The sequence below is a fragment of the Typopeltis vanoorti genome, chromosome 3, assembly GCF_054136105.1.
Source record: "Typopeltis vanoorti isolate ZY-2024b chromosome 3, IOZ_Tvanoo_1.0, whole genome shotgun sequence".
Lineage (NCBI taxonomy): Eukaryota > Metazoa > Arthropoda > Arachnida > Uropygi > Thelyphonidae > Typopeltis > Typopeltis vanoorti.
In genome coordinates, this window is record NC_143551.1 from 169,764,284 (window position 1) to 169,778,764 (window position 14,481).

At 34.7% G+C, this 14,481-nt stretch overlaps 1 protein-coding gene across 4 annotated transcripts in view; it reads right to left on the minus strand.

Moving 5' to 3' along the window:
• ICA69 (islet cell autoantigen 1-like protein) overlaps positions 1-14,481 on the minus strand; it is a 196,201-nt gene that overhangs the window by 166,648 nt on the left and 15,072 nt on the right. Inside the window, exon 1 of one of the 4 annotated variants that reach the window (XM_090390960.1) lies at positions 747-766. The exons of the other annotated variants lie outside the window; for them this stretch is intronic. The gene's annotated coding sequence lies outside the window, so the exon portion shown is untranslated. Of the gene's footprint in view, positions 1-746; positions 767-14,481 lie in introns of those variants that run through there. 4 annotated transcript variants of the gene reach the window in all.

Consider the following 14,481-nt stretch of genomic DNA (forward strand, 5'->3'; position numbering starts at 1 on the left):
TTCATTTTGAATATCTTTTCTAAGATAATGCACATATGTATCTTTATCTTTTATTCTTCGAAGATGTTGATTCATTATTGGAACAAACTTGGCTAGAAATTCGACAAATTTCAAAAGATTTCAATTTCCATGCAAAAACAATGTCTCATTTGTTCCTCGAAATGATAAATTTTGAATAGCTAACGTCTAAACTAAAGCAAAGAGTCTTTCTAATACTTGCACCCAATGTTTCTCCTCTTTTCTAATAACTAGCAAGTTCTCTTCATCAATGGTTTTCTTTTCTTTTATTCGAATTTTTAATTCTTTCCACTTATAGTAATTTTCAATGTGTCTTTAACTTTTTTCATGCACAGCTAAAATAGAAGAAGCATTTTTCCAGTTCCTCAATCCAGAATCAGCAAGGTTAATCCGCCATTGATCAAATAATAAACAGCAGAAGCAAAATGCAGAATCCATGGATTTATGATACAATAACCACAAACGCTGCATTGTCTCACCGTTAAATAGTCTTCGAGTATAATGAGTTATTGAAAATCTTCTATTATTGTTATCTTTCTGAAAATCAAAATTATGAATCTGTTCAGGTCCATGTTCAACTAATAGTTGATGTAATTGATTGATATTGGAAAATTTTTCAGGACACCAAGTTGCTAGATCATTATAATTTAAATTTGTAAACTCAAATCCTTTTATGATTGGATCTGTAGAACCAATTTCAGAATCAACAATACTCATATGATCTGTACATTTCTCCTTCGATGTTTTAATCCAATTTTTGGTATCTGTAGAATTCTCCTCCAATTCATTAATCGAATCTATAGACGAATTATCCAACGAATAATCTTCAAGATTTTCTTCTTGTATGCGATTACGATCTTCTCGGCAAAGATATTTTAAAAATGCACCTTCTTGTTTTTTCAAACTTTCTTCCTTTTCTGCTTTACGTGTGCGATATTGAAAACCCGATTTCTTTTTATCCATTTTCAAAATCCAGTAACTGAAATATTTATAAATAAAAATAAATTTAATTATAAAAAATATGGACTTTAAACTATTCAGTAATTCACAAATAAATTTTTATACATTTACTTAATGAAGTATTTATCAATTATATATACCTTATATATTATAACTATATAACTTATCTATCATACATTTATAATCTAATAATGCAACAATATCGTTTTCTATGAACATAATTGACAAATTTTCTCAAATGCATCCGACTTAATGAATTGTGTAAATATGTTTAACGCGTTTAAGTACAGAAAATAAGCATTCACCGCTAGCATTACAAACAGGCAGCGTCCAGGGCTGTCCGCTCGGTTAGCCTAGTGGCTTTGCGCTTCACAACCATAAGCCTGGGGAATGAGTGTCCTAGGTTCGATTCCTGCCAACAACATGAGGAGCTCAAGGATCTTCCTCAGTCATAGCTAAGATAGCCGATCTTGGGCGTGGACAGCAGGTTTTTTCCACCAGTTTATCTGGTGTTTTTCATCCCGCAAGCAGGCAAACCGGTCCAAGGCCACACATGGATTAGTCAGCAATACTAACCCAGCCATAGGTCTGATTCGTTAGCCTATGCCGGTTCTGGAGCCCGGATCAAATTTGGGGGGACTAGATGGTACCATAAGAGGGGGGGGGGAACGCTGTATCATCACACAGAATTTATTTATTTTATTTAGTGTCCAGGGCTGCATTTATACTTTTGGAGACCCGAGGCGCAACATCATTATGAGGCCTCAAAAATAAACACTTTTTTTAGTTTATTGAAAATAAAAGTCAACATTTCCATAACTAATTTTAATAACAACGATACAACATTGGTATGCATATATATGCATTTTAAAAAAGTATAAAAATAAATCAGTTCAAATTTAAATTAAAAAAAATCAAGAACTAAAAGTTTTTTTTTTCCTGGCTTTGGTTTTAGCAAATATATTTTAAAAATGCACCTTCTTGTTTTTTCAATTTTTCTTCCTTTTCCGCTTTACATTATAATGTCATCATAATTAATTGAGTCCATTATATCTGATTCAATGTATAATAATGACGGGTCACTTGTTTTATTTTAGTGCAAGTTGCTTCTTAAATAATTGTATAAGGATAAAAGTTTTTTTTAAAAAAAAGAAAAGAATTTAAATGCAATCGAATTAAGCTTGCTAATCAAGGTAAAAATAGGAACTTCATCGACTGTAAAGTTCAGATATTCTCACTAAAAATAAAAATTGTAGCAAAAAGCATTGCATTTATGGAATTACAACATGGATCTAAATATAAATATAAAACGTTTCAGTTTGCAGTAACATGTACAGTATGCCACTCTGGTTGACAGAATCGTTAACGTATCTGCTTTTCAACCACCCAACTTTAAGTGAAAGGTAAATTTTGTCACCTAGTGCGAGACCACCTTACTTGCTGGAGGCCTGGGATTCACATAAAAAGCATATATATAATATATATATATATATATATATATATATATAGGATTAATTCCGTTCCAACTTTATCGCACAATTATTAAGATTCATTCAACTACAGATTTGATTTTTTTAAGTTGCAGTTATAAGCATAATAATTCCAGCTTTAGTTAAAACGTAGAAGCAATCAATAGTAACGATAACTTGCTATGCTCGCTAACATACACTTTTTTACTCGACATTTTATCCTAAAATAACTAGAATCTTGATGCACAAAAAAATAAACTGAAAAATCAATTTAATTTATAAATAATAATAAACTTGAAAATCAAATGCTCTGTTTATGTGATATCGAAACTGCTCTTACCCACTAATTAATACAAATAGCAGCAGTACACAAAAAAACCTCTGTTGTCTCAGAAACATGTTTCAAAATGATTGCAAGTTCAATATTCAGTGATCTGTTCTTTCCTAACAGGATTCTGGGAAATCACAGAGTGAAATATTCTTAAGAACGTTATGGATTAAACTGACCATATATTTAATCTCCGGATTAAATTGCTAAGTCAGTGATTGGTCAACAAAGGCAAACATTTCGTACGAGAAAATTTCCAGAGGAGATTGGAATTTAGTAATATTGATAACAACAATAGTCCGGTAGTTCAGAAGCAAAAACCATCTGTGACAAAATAAAACTAGTTTATTTAATTAAAAACGCAAAAATGCAACCAATTTATTAAATATATCTTTAATAGAGTTCATAATTAAAAGGACTCTAATAATAATAATAGATTTCTACAGATGTGTCACATCTTGTTTTGGTATTATCAAAATTATCAAGTTATTGTGAAGCATTATGAATTTTGCTATTTTATTATTATGCCACTAATATTTCTTCAAATGCGGTACTTTTTACAACAAAACTGGCTAAGTTATGTTGAATATATCTGTTTGCAAATGTACTCAAAATCCCTTTGACCTAATAAAAATGTAGGATGCTGATGAAACTTCATTCTATCCGTTAAAATGCAATTATTCCTCCCCCCCCCAGCCGTTAACGGATTATTGTCTTTATGTGCACTGTATGAATGTATTTGACCCTTTTTTGTGCACAATTTATTTATTGTCTCTCTTCCCAAATAAAAACGAATTTCACATGTGCAAAAATAAATAATCAAAACGTTTTTGTTTACATTGGAAATATTATGTCAAATATTTATATTTTTTAAATAACATTTATTGAAATAAATATGACATTTTGCTTTCTTTCCTTGCAAAATAAAATTATATGGGTCACATTTCAATTTTAGGAACGATTTTTTTTTTTTTTTTAATGAACAACAAATGATGTTAAACTGCATTACTCGGGATTTCCGATTGCGAGTCTTTTTAATATCAAAAATTTATATCCAATGGTATTTTATCGGAGATTCTTCACCTTTGTCTTAAATTGTACTGCAACAGTACAATTATTTTGGAAAAATAACGAATTCAAACAAAAAGAAAGTGCGCATATGTTATCTAGCAGTAGTGTGAGTGAGTGAGTGAGTGAGTGAGTGAGAGAGAGAGAGAGAGAGAGAGTGTGTGTGTGTGTGGTGATAATTTCGGGAGGTGGAAGTTAGACATTAAAGGCGAATTAATTCTGTTATGAAAATTTTGGAAATAAAATTTCATTCTGATGCATGCACCTACACATGTTTTGAAGGATAAAGTGTAGGGAAAATATCACTACTTCAAATCTGCCGCATAATACCGAAAATATGTACATAACAGTTGACTTCATAACTGCCGTTTCTTTCGATTTATAGGGAGTGATTGGGGGAAACCAAGAAAGTTGAAATGCAAAAACCTACACATTACATTTATAAAAATTATGCATTACATGATATGATTCAAGATTTACATATGATTCTCTATAAAGCAAAATTCAAAAGTGCGAACCTTCGCGCAGTCTGTGAACTAACCTTCGAACTAAGATTATGGATAAAAAAGAAAACTTAATTTGGAACAGATGGAGGCTGTATTCATTTTTAGATTCGGAATTTCATGAATTTATAAAAAAATTGTTTGACAAAAATAATTATCTTCAATCAAGTTCTGGGAGAATTTTAAAATGTATTGGTGATTAAAATAATTATCCAAAAAATTGATAGTGACATTGATCTTCCATAGTGATACAATATGAAGTGTAGAAAGTATGAAAGGATTTCTTATTTTGCGCTGGCATTAAAAACTATAATTATACAATAAAAACAAGCAGCAAAATGAATATAACTCATAGGTATTTAGTCTGATATAACTTAGATTCTGGTTACCGAGCAAACGGCAAGCAACTGCGTTTCTTGCTGTAGGCAACTGAACATAGCTACTACATATGCCAAGTAATCTAGTTAAGTGTTCTTTTCAGCGTGAAGGATTATTGCCCCTTCTAATGGACATGACTGTCAAACTACACTTCTTTTCCATGTTCTTTCAGCAGGCGGACAGAATATTATCCAAGTTTGCTGGACATGTATATACGTGTATATACATGTCCAGCAAAGAAATGGTATGCTTATGCTGTATATACATTATATGTATATACAGCAAAGAAATGGTATGCTTACATGCATGAATTTTATGGAATACAGGAGTTCTTGTTAGTTTTATATGTAGCAAAATCTGGCGCTCTGAAGTCTTGGTGCCTATAGGCGATTGCCTAGGTTCGTCTAATGATAAAACCTGCCCTGTTGTTGGACCATTTAAAAGAAGAACTGAAGAAAAAACGGCCAAGATTGGCACAAAAAAATGCTCTCTTTCATCAAGACAATGCACCGTCCCACACATCGGCCGTGGCAATGACAAAATTGCACAAATTAAGGTTCGAATTGGTTCCACATCTACTGTATTCTCTGGACTTGGCCCCATATGACTTCTTGTTCCCAAACTTAAAAATTCAGCTCTGTGGGAAAAAATTTTCTTCGAACGAGGATGTCATCAAGGCTGTCAATAACTATTTTGCACAATTTGACAAATCCTACTTTTTAGATGGGATGAAAAAATTGGAAACTTGCTGGACCAAATGTGTAGACCTCAATTGAGACCATGTTGAAAAATAAAATGATTTATTCCAACAAAAAGTGTTTAAGTTATTTTTTTTCACTAAAGTTTTCAAACAATCCAAGATTGGCACAAAAAAATGCTCTCTTTCATCAAGACAATGCACCGTCCCACACATCGGCCGTGGCAATGACAAAATTGCACAAATTAAGGTTCGAATTGGTTCCACATCTACTGTATTCTCTGGACTTGGCCCCATATGACTTCTTGTTCCCAAACTTAAAAATTCAGCTCTGTGGGAAAAAATTTTCTTCGAACGAGGATGTCATCAAGGCTGTCAATAACTATTTTGCACAATTTGACAAATCCTACTTTTTAGATGGGATGAAAAAATTGGAAACTTGCTGGACCAAATGTGTAGACCTCAATTGAGACCATGTTGAAAAATAAAGTGATTTATTCCAACAAAAAGTGTTTAAGTTATTTTTTTTTCACTAAAGTTTTCAAACAATCCTCGTATCTCCACTCATCATCTATATGGATCTATATGTGATCCATATAGATGATGAATCACATTACAAAAGAAAGTGGTATTAAACTGGATATCAAAATTGGAGACGTTAATCTCAGCTCTTTACTCTATGCAGATGCTATTATACTTCTAAATAAATCCAGTACAAGTCTTTAGGATTTCTTGCCTAAATTAAATAACTGATATACCAAATTGGGTATGAAAATCAGCAATAAAAAGACACAGACAATGAAAACAGGCAAAAATATTGAAAACATCAACTGCATCCTGAATGGCAAAATTATAGAACAAGTAAAACATTTCAACTATTTAGGAAAAAATTTTAGTGAAGATTGCAAATTAAATATAAAACAAGGCTGGTACAGTAGGAAGTAAATGAATAAATTTATATGGAATAAGAGAGAAATCAGTCAAAACACTAAGTTAGCTAGGTATATACAAAATGTGTTCAAATTAATTTTAACTTATGGATCTGAGAGCTGGATTAAAAATGAACTACATGATCAAAGACTAGAGACTACAGAGATCAGTTCTGAAAAAAACTAGAGGAGTGAATAAATGTCACTAATGAGAGTAATGTATTAAAAATGAGGATATTAAGAAAGAACTTGACATTACTAGCACATTCCTGATTGCTAACAGAGCTAAGAAAGAGCTAGAGACCATACCACCTGATAGTTAATCTCAGATAGTATGGATAATGGAAGAGGGCAAGCCAGCAAAAAAAAGTTTTCTTTGCCAGATTGCTGGAAAAGGACCCAGAGAAAGACCAAGTTTTAGGTGGATCGATACCATAAAAAGTGCTTAGAAGACAGAAATATAAGATCTGATAATATCAGTCTTGACAGATAACAGATTAATTTGGATTAAAATTGTTAATAGGAAGTTAGTAATGATGCAACTATTTCATGTGGTACTATCATAATATCCTGAACACTATTTAAGGGTACATGTCAGGAATTTGATGATAACAAAAGAATATGTTCTGATAGATAACTTTGCAAAAAATAACATAAAAGACAAGTGCTCACAGTACAAAAGTTTAATTACATAAAAGTATAAATTAGATCTTATTTTAATGGAATATACATAGTTATCACTGAATCAAAGAATAAACAACTTTGCTATTGGCATAAAGGCAGAGATATAAATTTACCTATACATTCATGTCACCACCTTCCACATTTCCAGGCCTAGTGCAATAGTCAAATATTTCATCCTCTCTACCTCACACCATACTGCCTCAAACCCACTGCCACTATTCCCCCCCCCCTTTGCTTCTCCACCTAGTGAGGACATAACTCCCATGCATTCAAAAGAAACAACTCCTCTTCCTTTCTTGCACTTCCTATCCTCATGAAAAACATCATAACCCTCCATCTCTATTCCTGTCAGGATATAATCCTCATTCAAATTTTTTACTTATTCCAACAGTTGTCAGGCATATGAACTCAATCAATGCAGTAGTTTTATCTCTCTTATTTCTAATAAAGCTAGCATTCCTTCACTAGTTCTAGATCCAGTAATTCATTTCTGGGTCTAGAACCAGTCTTACCCACCTCTACCCTCTCAGATGGTAGGGGTAGGTAGGACTTCCCCTGCCCTTAGTCATTGCTCACTACCATATTTTCCCCCAAAGTTGAAATGTGCCCCTTGCATCAGAGGCCATCCCATCCTTTGGTTGACTATCTTCATACACACATCCACTTTCTTTATTGCCAAGCTTCCCTGTTCCTCACCCCAACCTCTCTTTTCTCTGTCTATCTTGATTTCTGTTCTTTCATTCTCCTCTCACACACCATTCATCTGTGTGTGTGTTACAAGCATTTCTTCAATCTCTCTTTCCTGTTCTTCCACATCACCTTTTCCTTATTCAGATCCTACGTTTCTCCTCTCCTGCTGACTCATACCATATCCATTTAAATTGGGGATATCACTCTTATACAGTTCAACCTATTGCTCAAATTCATCCTACAAATTCACAATGATTTTTTTGTCCTCACAAAGCTCAAACCTCTCTACCTCACACCATACTGCCTCAAACCCACTGCCACTATTCCCCCCCCCCCCTTTGCTTCTCCACCTAGTGAGGACATAACTCCCATGCTATCAAAAGAAACAACTCCTCTTCCTTTCTTGCACTTCCTATCCTCATGAAAAACATCATAACCCTCCATCTCTATTCCTGTCAGGATATAATCCTCATTCAAATTTTTTACTTATTCCAACAGTTGTCAGGCATATGAACTCAATCAATGCAGTAGTTTTATCTCTCTTATTTCTAATAAAGCTAGCATTTCTTCACTAGTTCTAGATCCAGTAATTCATTTCTGGGTCTAGAACCAGTCTTACCCACCTCTACCCTCTCAGATGGTAGGGGTAGGTAGGACTTCCCCTGCCCTTAGTCATTGCTCACTACCATATTTTCCCCCAAAGTTGAAATGTGCCCCTTGCATCAGAGGCCATCCCATCCTTTGGTTGACTATCTTCATACACACATCCACTTTCTTTATTGCCAAGCTTCCCTGTTCCTCACCCCAACCTCTCTTTTCTCTGTCTATCTTGATTTCTGTTCTTTCATTCTCCTCTCACACACCATTCATCTGTGTGTGTGTTACAAGCATTTCTTCAATCTCTCTTTCCTGTTCTTCCACATCACCTTTTCCTTATTCAGATCCTACGTTTCTCCTCTCCTGCTGACTCATACCATATCCATTTAAATTGGGGATATCACTCTTATACAGTTCAACCTATTGCTCAAATTCATCCTACAAATTCACAATGATTTTTTTGTCCTCACAAAGCTCAAACCTCTCTACCTCACACCATACTGCCTCAAACCCACTGCCACTATTCCCCCCCCCCTTTGCTTCTCCACCTAGTGAGGACATAACTCCCATGCTATCAAAAGAAACAACTCCTCTTCCTTTCTTGCACTTCCTATCCTCATGAAAAACATCATAACCCTCCATCTCTATTCCTGTCAGGATATAATCCTCATTCAAATTTTTTACTTATTCCAACAGTTGTCAGGCATATGAACTCAATCAATGCAGTAGTTTTATCTCTCTTATTTCTAATAAAGCTAGCATTTCTTCACTAGTTCTAGATCCAGTAATTCATTTCTGGGTCTAGAACCAGTCTTACCCACCTCTACCCTCTCAGATGGTAGGGGTAGGTAGGACTTCCCCTGCCCTTAGTCATTGCTCACTACCATATTTTCCCCCAAAGTTGAAATGTGCCCCTTGCATCAGAGGCCATCCCATCCTTTGGTTGACTATCTTCATACACACATCCACTTTCTTTATTGCCAAGCTTCCCTGTTCCTCACCCCAACCTCTCTTTTCTCTGTCTATCTTGATTTCTGTTCTTTCATTCTCCTCTCACACACCATTCATCTGTGTGTGTGTTACAAGCATTTCTTCAATCTCTCTTTCCTGTTCTTCCACATCACCTTTTCCTTATTCAGATCCTATGTTTCTCCTCTCCTGCTGACTCATACCATATCCATTTAAATTGGGGATATCACTCTTATACAGTTCAACCTATTGCTCAAATTCATCCTACACATTCACAATGATTTTTTTGTCCTCACAAAGCTCACAGCCAACAACTATTCATGATTTTTACTTGCCGTTTCAACTCATCTGTCATACCTGGGCAAACAGGCTAACTATCTTTCTTACCACATCTTTTACTCTTTTCATTGTTCCCCACATAAACCATAGCCTTATTTCTCACTTGCTTGCTTACTCCTCATTACTACAATTTTTTTTCTTTTTAGATTTTTTTCTTTTTTATCCATTTTTGAAGTTTTATAAGAATGCTTAACAAAAATGTAAATGAAATAATGGCAACTATGCTTAAATGGCAAAACTATACCCTTCCCTGTGGGGTAGCTGTTCGTTGTGGAGGGAACCACCCAGTGGTGGACTGGCCTATTTTCATTCTTCCTCTTTTTCTTTGTTTTTCATTGGATCTCAGTGACCATCCATCACTGAGATCCAATGCTCTGCTGTCGTGTTTGTCGTGCGGTGCAACCCACAGACATTCAGAAAGGAAGATCCTGCCAGGATCTCTCACTCTCTTACATTGGCCTTGCTTAGGCAAGGCAGGTGATCATGGATGGCCTGACCAGGAGCAATCGGCTAGTGGGCTTGCCTGCAAGAGTCAATGGTGTTGCAGTAAGTCTCTCATCCCATGGTCTTGGGTCAGGATCCAAGGCTTGCTGTGATGCTGGTATAGTGTTCAGCATAGTCCCTGGCATTCCACTCCCAAGTGCAATCACTGCTTGCAGGTCAATAAGAATCCATGTATGGCTTTGTGGTAGAAGGAAAGCTCTGGGATCAAACCAAAAACCCATTGGGCATGAATTTCTTCATCCTCAAACACTTTAAGCTTCCTAAAAAAGTCCCAACCAAACATTGGTACTATAGATACAACATTTGGTTACAGAAGTAAGAAACAAAAGATAAATGATACTAGTATAAATGTACCAGTATTTCTGATCATCCATGCACCAGGTGAAAACATTTTCCCGATAGGGAAAATGTCACCCTTCTTTATTCAAAAGGTTTAGAAGGACTGGCAGGATCTCACGAAACTGTTAAGAAATTACATTCAGCAGATATCAGCATGATCAATCAGATGAGAACTGAATGAGATCTGCTGAATATGAGACCTCAATAAAGGTCGAAACCAGTCTGGGTAATAACCCTTCCCATAATACATAGCATTATACATGTCCGTAAGGATATGTGCTTTGCATTATGGGATACTAAGGCAAGTGATGTGAAGTCATTAGCCTCTATATATGAGTTGCCCAGTCCTGAAAATAGTTCAGGTGCAAACTTTGTTTGCTTACACTTGGATAAACAATTAAACCATGAATATAATTTCTTGGCATCTTTAATTCAGAGAAGAGAGAAAGTTGTTCTTGCTAGGCTCTGCATAGAATCACAGTCATCTTTACACATTCTTATTTACTAAGAGCTGATGACCCATCTGTGTCTGAAAAATGCAACACACATCTTACTATTTGTCATATTCTGGCGGAGTGTCATTATCCAAAAGAGGAATGAAATATTTAGCCAAGCCATATACACTCAGGCAGATGTCATCAGACTCAGAAAAATTGTATGATGCTTTTAATCTTTTACAAAGAATTTATTTGCACAAACACATTTGACTGTAATTTTATGTATATGTTACTGTAAAAGCCCAAAAATTAGTAAATCCTAGCATTTACCATAGTGAGGTGGTAAAAGTCCGAAAAATGCTTGTAAACGTTTCCATTTCGGGCTTTTACCAAACCATTTTTCGGTAAATGTCATCATTTACCAACTCCAATTGGTAAAAGCCAAATATAGTGCGAGTATAGACAGCTATGAGCAGCTACGATCTAGAATCAGATTAGGTTAGGTTCCAAAAACCTACTCTCTGACAAAATGTTCGAATAAAAATACCAGATACTGATAGAGCGAAGATGGATCCAAAATCAATAATAGCCGTTATCACAGACATTAAAGGCGAAGAATTTGGTACTAAGTTTGGTACCAAACCATTTCGGTAAATGCTAGGATTTACCAATTTTCAGGCTTTTATAGTAACATATATATAGATACTGCATTGCTTAACTTAAGTTTTGTAGATACATATTATTTACTAATTTATCTGACTCTTTATGTATTGCTGTAATCTCTGACACAAGCTTTTGATGCAAGCTTCAAGAAATATAATAATATCGAATCTAAAACCAAATACTTCTCACAAAAAGATAACTGAGACAGCTGAAGAAATCCTTGGATACAAAAGGAAAATAAATAAACAATGGATAACCAAAAATATTTTGGACCTATGCGACGAAAGAAGATATTTGAAATCTGAAATTAATAGAGAACAGTATAAAAATATTGCCAAGATTATTAAAAATGAAATCAAACATGCTAGAAACTTATGGATATTAGATGAATGCAAAAATATAGAAGAGGACTTAAATAAAAATAATTCTTTTCAAATTATCAATAAGTTAACCAAACCTTTTACTGCAATTAATTGGAGCATAGAAGATGAAACTCCTATCACAGGCAATCAGAAAATAGTTGATAGAGGGAAATGTTACACAACCAAGCTTTTTCAAAAGGACCCTCAACTGACTGACGATATTTTGAACGGAATTTTGCCAGGAGGTTTGGAGGAAGGAGATTACCCGATATTAAAAGAAGGAGTCATTGTGGCAGTTAGCTCCTCAAAAATAGGAAAATCACCCGGAATTGATGGTGTTACAATGGAACTGATATGCGAAGGAGATGACATCATCATAGACACCTTGCTAAATTTATTCCAGGATGTATGGAACACAGAGACTTGGCTTTCTGATTGGCAGACTTCTGTCCTTATACCTATTCCTAAAAAAGAAAACAGCAATAAATGTAGCAACTACAGAACAATAAGCTTTATTAGTCATCCAAGCAAAATCCTGTTAAAAATACTATTGTCAAGAATTGAAAAGAAAATAGAAAACAGACTATCAGATGAACAACAGGTTTTCAGAAGTCCAGAAGTACAATCGACCATATTTTTATAATACACATACTAGGCAAAAAATACATAGAACATAACAAAATAATGTCACAACTTTTTAGACCTTCAAAAAACTTTTGACTCAATATGGCATGAGGCATTATGGATAAGTTTAGAACATTACAGTACTGACAACAAAATCATTAGGATTATTAAATCTCTTTATTCCTCATCTGATGAGAATTGAAATTAAAAATTACAGCAGTGAACCATTCCGGGTAGAACAGGGGATAAGACAGGGATGCATCTTGTCTCTCTTCTTTTTAATTGTTTTCTGGAATATGTCATAGATGAAGCTCTTCGTGAATATGACACTGGAATAGTAGTTGGTGGACTAAGAATAAATAACTTATCGTCTGCAAAACATATCGATCTTCTGGAAGAAAGTGAAGAAGAATTACAAGAGATAACAGCCGCATTTTTGGAACATTAAAAAAATATGGATTATACATAAACCTATAAAAAACAATAACAATGATAATCTCAAAATCAGACATTGAGTTCTTAAAGATACAAACTGGCAATAAACAAATTGAAAATGTAAACAAGTTCACATATCTAGGAAGCACGTTGAGTCAAGATGGTCGTTCAAAAACCGACATTAAATACTGAATTGCTAAGACAACCGTGGCCCTACAGAAGTTAAAACCATTGTGGAGAGATCACAACCAGACTAAGACTAATTGACACCTTGGTGAATTCTATCCTCTTGTATGGTTGTGAGGCCTGGACTTTACTGAGGGAAGATGAGAGGAGACTCCTGTGTTTTAAAATGAAAACTTACAGATGACTTTTGAGAATTCCCTATACTGCTCATGAAACCAATGAAAATGTCCGAAAACTGATTGATTCAATAGACGGGAGAAGAAGGGAAAATATTCTGACAGTCATCAGAAGAAGACAGATAAAATGGTTCGGACATGTGGAGAGGGCTAATGGCACTCCAAAGCAAACATTAGAAGGAATCATTCCAGGACCTAGGGGCTGACCTCGATTAAAATGGACTGATAACATCAAAAAATGGACAAATTACTCCCTTTCTCAACTGACATCAAGAACAAGAGACCGAGATTATTGGAGGAGGCTAACAAAGAATATCACCTACCAGCCATAAATGATCCAATGGTCCAGTTAGGACTACGGGAGAGAAGAAGTAATCTCTGACCTTATATACAGCTGACCTTTGCTGTTCTTGCACCAACAAACCAAGCAAAACTATAGAGGATTTTGGCAAAATAACTAAATCTACGATATAGTTTAGTACATATTAAAGACATATTTGACAAGATCTGTTTATATCAATTCCTTTAGCGGAAGGATATTCTTCTTATCTATTTCCATCATACAAGATTATCTCTGTCTAAAAGAATAAGGGAAATTAACAGGATTCTGCAGTGCTCCATTTCTGGGTTTGCAACTATTCAACCTTCATGTTAATAACATTGTGGATGACAAGTGTTTGCAGATGATCTGAACTTCCCATCATTTTCACACAGCATTCAGAATATTATTAATATATAAAATAAGCATCAGGTGTCAAATACAAAACTTTTAGTATCCCAATGATTCCCCCCCCCCTCCTTAGCACAGACTATTTTCTGGTACCTACCGAATAATCCCACTCCCATCCAAACCACTAAGTCTATTAAATAACATTAATATAATAAGTTGATATGTAGTATCTTGCCAAATGAACAGGTAAAATTAGTATTTCCAGGCCTCAATTGAGTCAGAAGCTTCACCATGGAAGGGCATGCTCTATATACCATATGTCACACCATAACTGAAAACATTTAGAGTTATTTTCCAAGCTATGCAGGGCACACTGCTTTAATCCATCTGTTCTTGAACTCAACATTTCATTCATTCTTAAGACACACTTGCCTACTTTCTAATGTTCCCTAATCA